Genomic DNA, 8,514 nt, shown 5'->3' on the forward strand with positions numbered 1-8,514 from the left:
TAATTTTTAAAAATCTTAATCAGTGGGTAAACTGTTTCTAAAAATTTAAAGGCACTGAATGGCCACGTCTCACTTATGGAAACTATTCAGAGACCAGGCAGTTTTAAAAAGGGTAGAATTAATATTTTATGTCATTTATAATCAGCATTTGGATATATAGTCTCCATATTTCATACTTTTTTTTTTTTTTTTGGCCAGCCTTGGAGCTTGCCTCAGGGCTTGAGCACTGCCCCTGGCTTCTTTTTGCTCAAGGCTAGCACTCTGTCACTTGAGCCACAATGCCACTTCTGGCCGTTTTCTATATAAGTGGTGCTGGGGAATCGAACCCAGGGCTTCATGTATACAAGGCAAGCACTCTTGCCACTAGGCCATATTCCCAGCCCACCATACTTTTATCAATTAAAAAAATTACAAGTTATCAAACAGCTAACTGGTAATGATTTTCAGAAAATATGGTTACACTAATTCATTAATGGTGGTTTTGAGCTTTTCCTTATTTGCTCCAGAAAATTCTCCCACCTTCTCACCCTTTTTAAAAACCTGGAAGGTTGGCATGCATTTAACTTCTCAGTCTGCAGCCATGTCCTGACAGTCATCCACATCGACTTCGAGGAATATCACATTGAGATTCTTTTCAGAGAGGGTGTGAAAGAAAGGCTTGATCATTTTGCAATGTTCACACCACGTGGCTGAAAAGTCAACTACTACAAGTTTATCTCCTGCAGCATCCAAGGCTTCCTAAAAGGCTTCCTTGCTGTAGATCTACTTCACAATGTTGGCTGTTGTGAATGAGTTGAACCGCCATAGGGAGGAATGGAAGTGGATCCAAGGTGCCTGACGCTGCTAGAAGGGCAAATTTCTAAGCACATTGATCACTAGATTAAAAGAAACACATTGTTGAATGCCTGGAGGCCTCTTTAATTCCTCACCTAGGTAGATTCACTGAAAAGATTCTCTACCTCACTGGTTCTAGCTGATCCCCTTATTGTTAGTATCCACCTCACCTGACAACTTGGTAGAAATGCACATGTTGGCATCCCATTTCAGAGCTGCTGATTATCTAGGTGGTAGGGCCTACTAAAGTATATTTTACTATGACTTTACAATGATTCTGGTTGCCAATTTGCTTCAGATCCTCTGAATGAGTTCAATACTAGCTCTCAAAATCCACCCACAAAATACACAAAAATGTAGGTTCAAACAGCAGAAAGCAGTACTGGATTTGCTGGGCTTTCTTTCCTTTATGCAAATACCTGAAAGACTGAGATAAATGTTGCACTGCAATCTTTAAAAGTGCTGGAAAATGCAGATAATAACTTCTATTTCCCTAACATGATTATCCACTTACAATACAGCATTCTTTATCAGTATAATCATGTTAAAATGCTTCCATCCTGACCTACTTGTTACATAGAACAAGAAAAATAAATAGGCATCTTAAAAGGCAAAATCTTCTAACATCTGATCACTAGAAAGGGACCTACTGAATTTACGGTAAGTGGGGTGTGGGGTTAGCATTCATTTCCAAGTTGAGGTTTTATTTTTTGTGTTTCAAATATAAAGATTATTCAACAGCTCTAGAAGTGAAAAGAAAAGCTGAGCTGACATTTTAAAGTATAACTGAAATTATGTTTGCTGTGTGTGTGTGTGTGTGTGTGTGTGTGTGTGTGTGTGTGTGTGTGTTTTGTAGGAGATGCCAAAAAGTTGGTTTGTTCAGTTCAGATCAGCTTTGGGATTTAACAAATATAAGTGTCAGACCTAAGCCTACTGGTATTTGTCTTTAGTTAAAACCTAAACAATTAACTTGCTACCTGAGCATACAAATTAACCCAAGCAAGCCAAGGAAACCCCATCACTTATCTTTCTTGTTTGTTTTTTTTTTTTTTTAATCTTTGAGCTGAAAAGGGAGATTTCAGGCCAAGGTTCCACAGAAATGTTAGGGATAGACATTAATGTCTCAATAATGAAGCCAGAATTGTCTCTTCAATAAAATATGGTAATAAAATAAGGTAGCAATGTAGACCAGAGAGAAAGAGAGGTAACAACCAAATTCCTGTTGAAAAGAAGCAATTATTCATAATTGCAAATTTAGCATAAAAACTCAGGCAGGTTATATTGTAGACCAGTTCTTTTTTTTTTCTACACATAAGAGTTTGGTAGTCCAAGAAAAAGGAAACTAAGAGGATAAAAGACATTGCTGGATCAACTATTTAAGTGATAAACATTAGAAAATATCTCTGCTCTTCAAAGAAAGATCTATAGAATTATTTTCCATATTATCTGTGCCATAAAATGTGTCCAGGGTTGAATGAGAAAAAAATTAATCTAAATAGCTATTAAATATTTTTCTAATAATTATAGCTCTCTCAAATTAGAAAAAAAACTACTACATGCAGCAGGAAGTTGTCATCTATGCAAGGCCCAAATATAAGGGTGGATATGGAAATTTCTGTATTACGTGACAAAATACTGAGGAAGAAAACAGTAGCAGAAGAGCAAGCACCTGTGACTCGGGGCAAATTGCATATTTATTCTGTTCTTTATTATTCTCCTCTATAAATTAGAGGAGAAATATTCACATCTGAGAAATGTTGGTAGTTTTAAATGAGATAAGATTTACCATTCATGTCAGGCACATAGTTAAGTGCCTACTGAACGTAAACCATACATATAATACCATCATAACTAACACAACTGGTAACGAACAGCTTAATAACTGTGCCTACAATCATCAACTCCACTATGAGAAAGCAAGCTTTGTGACAAGCGTCTCTTTATTTTAATCAGGATGATGATGGCTTCTCACTTAGGGTATATAGGTAATCAGTGCATTTGTAACTGATTCTACCCAGTAACTCAAGAACCCTAGATATAATTGGCCTTGGTATCTTTGGTATCCTCCTTCTTAGTCCATTTTCTATTGCTGTAACAGAAAACTCAAGACTGCAAATGTCCTCGAAGGACATTTATAGGCCAGAGTTCTGAAGGGTGGGTTATCAAAATGGGATGGCTAAACGTGGCAAGGGCCTCAAGTGACCACATAATTTGGCAGAAATGTAGAAGCAGGTGAATACAAAAGGAACGAAATACAAAAGGGCAGCCTTGCTTTGTAATAACTCACAGTCAACAGGAACTATGGCTGTTCCTGAGAGAACCTGACTCTCCCCCACTGATAGCATCACCTCAAATCTCACCATATTTCAAGGTTGAGATAACACAGGCTGGTTTCTCCACAAATGAATTCCCTGGGACATATTCCAACTACAGCACGCTCTATTATGTGCCCCCTCGCGCACTGCAGAGGGATAATACAATCCTACCCATTGTTGCATGGTCACATGATTATCCTCAGTGTTCATTCCCATTCCGTTGCAAGGCATGTCTTAGTGACTTGCTTTTGTGACTTGTTCTGACCAATGGCATAGGGGCTGATAATATAAAGTACGCAGAGTTGCTCCTTCTTATTTGAACCTTAAAACGTGAAAAGGATAGAGGAGAGCTGCAGCTAGCTGTCTGCTAGCAGCCAGAATTTAAGGACAACAAGAAAATAACCTGTAACTGTAAATTTATGTGGTTCTATACTGGTTGCTATTGGAATAAATTTGAGGACTTAAACCTAGATATAGAAATCGGTATCAGAAGTCAAGTGATCACTTAGCAAAGTCAAAACATGTGAGTCACCACCCTCAGACTCAGGTTACAAGTATAAAGGAAAGTATCACTGGAAACGGGGAAAAAATGATGATACAGTTGCAGTATTTGATAGTACTGCGATGGTATGGACATCAGCTGGAAATGCCTGGAGAATTTAGGTCTTTAGGCAAAGAGTTACAAATCAAGGAGTTTTCTTAAATTGTCTGGGTGTTTTATGCACCTGTCCATCCTGTGGCTTGAACTTGGAGCCTAGGCACTGCCCCTGAGATTTTTTGCTCAAGACTAGGGCTCTACCATCTCTGGATTTTTCTGAGTAGTTTTCTGGAGTCTCTCGAACTTTCCTGCCTGGGCTTCAAACTGCAGTCCTCAAATCTCAGCCTCCTGAGTAGCTCGTATTACAGGTGTGAGCCACCAGAGCCCAGCTTTGGTCATGATTGTTGACTGCCCTTAACAACCTCTTACAAGAGTCAAACAACTCAGTCACTGGGATGAAAGTAGAAAGATTATTATGGTGAAATTGTACACAGAGAATACAGAAACTACACTTTCAGCAGAGTTGCAGGATGCAGTTAGTTTTTAAATCAATATCCAGAGTGAAAATATTGAAAATGCTCAAGCAAATCAAACTTCATCCTGATTTTAGAATAAGACCAAATTTCTGCAAGTGGTTATCACTCCCTTAGTTAAATACTGTTTTAGATACCCCACATATAAATTCATTTAGTTGGGGGGAAAATACTCAGGATGAAGACAATGTATATATGGCTCACCCAGAGAATTGGTCCATTTAAAATACACTTAAGGAAGAGATGCTGGTAGCTCATGCCTGTAATTCCAGCTACTCAGGAGATGAAGATCAGGAATCTCACAAACTAATTCATGGCCAGCCCAGACAAAAAATTCATTAGATCCTCAACTCAAATAATAGCAAGGTTCATCGGTACCTGTCTACTGTCCCAGCTATGTGGGAGGCTGAGATTAGGTGGATCATCACTGTACACTAGTCCAGAGAAAAATGGTAACACCATATCTCAAAATTACCAGACCAAAAGGGCGGAAGGCTTGGCTCAAGCTGTGAAGCACCTGCCCACACCCACCCCAAAAAGCACAAGTCTGAACAGATTTCATATTAGTTATCTATACGACTGACAAAGAGTCAAAGGTAGATTAATATAAGAACCGTATTCATTCCATGTTTTCGCACATTTAAATGTACAAAATGAGTGATCGTTTTCAGAAAATAAAGCATAGAGCATTCACATGTCATCAAAAAATTTAAAATAGAACCTGATTATAATAAGATTCCATTGGCTTTAATAAAGAGGATATTAAACCCATTCTTTGTAAACACCAGAATATTAATCAAGTGTTCTTGTTTTACCCTAGTCTGACTATCGTCATCTTTTTTTCATCTTGACTTGGGTTTTTTTTTTATTTTTATTGTTATTATAAAGGTGATATTCAGAGGGGTTATAGTTACGTAAGCCACATCTAGACATTTCTTTCTGCACAATGTCACCTCTTCCCTCACATTCTCCCAGTTTTTCCCTCCTGTCCCCACCTACAAGTTATATAGTTCATTATTTAACACAGTAGCTAGTGAGTACCACTGCTGCATTTGTTCATGCTCTATTCCTCCATTTCTGTGTCCTTCCTTTCTCTCCCAAATACAGATACATGAACAAACAAGACAGAAACGAAAGAAAATGAAAACAGCAACAAGGGGGGAAAACCCTCTTCCTTACATTTCCTGGACTTCATTTTGAAAAACATTATTCTATATGATCAGATACACATAGGCACTGCTCCTTCGTGTTACTCTCTTAAGAATGCCCTCCTTTGGCCTTGCAAAGTGTGAATGCCTAGAGTCCTGTATAACGTATTATGTCCCTGTGTAGTTTAGATCTAGCCTTTGCATATGATTGGAGAATTTGACCCATTTATGTTTATTTACTAACACATCATTAAATCTACCATTTGGTCCACTTATGTCTATCTACTCTGTTTCCTTATAGGCATACATGCCTTAGAAGTTTGGCTTCAGAATAGTGCCATAAAGCACACATCTCAATGCAGTGAGTCCCATGAATGGTTTCATAGAGCATTTAAATATTCTGTTTACTCTACTTTGTGATCTATCATGCACACGGTATCATTATGTCTAAACAACAATTCACCCACAAGCCTTAATTAAAAATATTGTTCCTCTAGCCTGTTGGACAAATAGCATGAATAGACTTGAGCCATGGTTGCCACAAACCTTCAATTTGTAATAAAAGTGAAAATGGCATCTGCAGAACACAATGAAGCCAGGGACAATAAAATGATGGGTGCCTTCTTCATCTTTTGTGCTTTCTTTGGGTTCATCAATGATTTTAGTTTCTATTATTTTATTTTATGATTCCTTTTAAATATGCCTTTCTTTCAGTTCTACATCTCTGTGGTTCTTCCTGGGAACAACATGTGCTAGCATGTGAAGAATTCAGACTCCTTGTAGTAAATTTGTGATAGTGGAAAAAAGCTTACCATTATTTCTTTGAAAATGTTTTCATGTTGCTTTAACATTAGAGGATTACATAGGGGTAGATGAATCCAGAATTTAAGTGTTTTATTCTATTATCTATGTTGCAAAGTGCTATCCGGTACTATAATTTTTTTTTTTTTCAAATGGCAATCTTTACCTCAGGTTTTTTCTCCTCTTTGCCTTTTTGAAAATCAGCTTGACTATCAAGAAACTTAGGGGTATTTTCTCTTGGGGATACCCACCCTTGCTTAAAATTCACAAAGAATTTTGAAACTGGAACTGGAACACTTATATGATGTTTGAAAATTCTTAATATTCATGCAAATATTGCTTATACTTCATATGTCTCTTGGGAATTGTTTCTGTATGCTTCATCTCCTCTTTCTATGCACTCATATAGCCATTTTATACTGATTTATTTTCCTATTTATCAACTCTGTTTTGCTTTGCCTAGTTGATAAAAACAATCTACTATGATTTGAGAAAATGAAATGTCCACTTCCTAAACTCAATGACATTGTGTCATTTTTGATTAACTGGAGTCTGTGGACTTTTCTGCCTCATGTGGCTTTGAGGCACAGCTGTCCATTTCTCAGCCTCCTGAATACTTACAGCTATGGGCATGAGCCACCGGTGCCTGGTGAAGGTCCCATTCTGTCTTTAGTTGTAGTGTTTTATTGTGGTTTGTCTCTGTTTGCTTTTCTAATACAGGTTCGTTAGGCTTTTTGCAACTGTCGAGGTTGACAGACTTCAATTTTTCACCAATTCTCAAACATCTTTCCTAACATTGTTTTTTGTGGCACATCCTTTCTCTTTTTTGTCTAAGACTTTTTTTAATAATACACGTGCATTAGATTACTTCAGTTATCTGTTTACATATTTCCCCTTTGTAATATTTTTTTCTGATTTGCTAATAGAAAAAATGAAAAGAAACAACCCTTTAAGCGCTATCCAACATGCTTACACTCACACATAAACATTTTGATTTCAGCTATATTTTTTCCATTTTTCCAGTTCTATGTTATTATCATTTTATTTTAGTATATAAGTACTTGAATATGTTAATTGGAGACATTTTAAAATCCGTATATGCTACTGGATGACTTGTGGAACTATTTTGTTATTTTTGTTCAGTTTATCTAGTCATTTGGCATGCCTAATCTTCCTTTTAAATTATGATATGCCAGTAATTATCTATAAAAACATTGGAGAGATAATTTCAGAATTGAGATTATATTTTCCTGATTGGGCTTAATTATACATCTCCTACCTCATTTGATCAGTTTCATTTGAACAGGTATTTTGCTGATTCAAATCCAGGCTGTAATTGTTTTACATGCCTTTTATTTTATTTTCACTTTTCTTCCTTTGTGTTCCAGTTTGTGGAGCTCTCAAACAAAAAATAGGGATCTCTACCAAGATCCATGTGTTCTTTAAAAAGCACAGCATTTCAATTTCAGTTTCTTCCGCCCCATCCATCTGCCCAAGATTTGCACAACTCTTCAGTATCTAAACTGCAATTCCCTATGTACCAATGACCTTTTTATAGGAAAAGCACCACCAATTGTGAGTTTTATCTCAGTCTCATTCTTTGCTGATCTCTAATATCTTGGGCTAAGTGCTGACCCACAAAAGATAAGAAAGATCCAATTTTTTCCTCTTCTTTCAAATAAGGTAGAGGAGTCAAAAATGTTAAAGGATCCTTTTAGCATATTACAGTTACAGCATGAATAGGATTGGGTAGAAACAAACAGGGAATTCTTTCCTGCCACTGATCTAGTCTTAAGCAGTTTACAAATAGAGATTTCGTTGAAAATAGGATAACCACCCTTCATTATTTGCCTATGATAGTCACAGAATCATAATTAACAAGAGCCTATTTTTACCCTCCAAAGTATCCTAGTTGAAAATGAAAATTGCAAGTTCATTCTGGCCATAAGAAACTATTTAAGCTACATAGGAAACTGGATGAAAGTGTAAAGGAATGAAGAACAAAAGACAAGCCTTATCAAAAGAAGAATGAATAAATGAATGGGTATGCCATGCTCAGACAGTGCAACTGGAAGAGCAGGATGAGACTCCTAGGAGAGCAATGAGTACAAAGACTCTGAAGACACCCCTAACACTGAAGAATGAAAGACTCTGGAAGTAGATTATATTCCTGTGGGCCTCCAAAAAAATCAATCAGTAGCTAAAGGTATAGTCAAAGACAATGTTGGAAAGAATCCGGATAATCTATACAACAGATGGTACTGGTTTGAAAAAAAAAGGCAGAGGGAATAAAGAAAGATGAGAGAACAGACTCGAGAAACACATAGGCAGTAAAATCCAATCAC

At 36.9% G+C, this 8,514-nt stretch overlaps 1 pseudogene; it reads right to left on the reverse strand.

The window, feature by feature from the left end:
• Positions 1-435: 435 nt before the first annotated feature.
• LOC125353655 lies at positions 436-3,365 on the reverse strand (annotated as a pseudogene).
• Positions 3,366-8,514: the final 5,149 nt, after the last annotated feature.

The sequence above is a fragment of the Perognathus longimembris genome, chromosome 6, assembly GCF_023159225.1.
Source record: "Perognathus longimembris pacificus isolate PPM17 chromosome 6, ASM2315922v1, whole genome shotgun sequence".
Classification (NCBI taxonomy): Eukaryota; Metazoa; Chordata; class Mammalia; order Rodentia; family Heteromyidae; genus Perognathus; species Perognathus longimembris.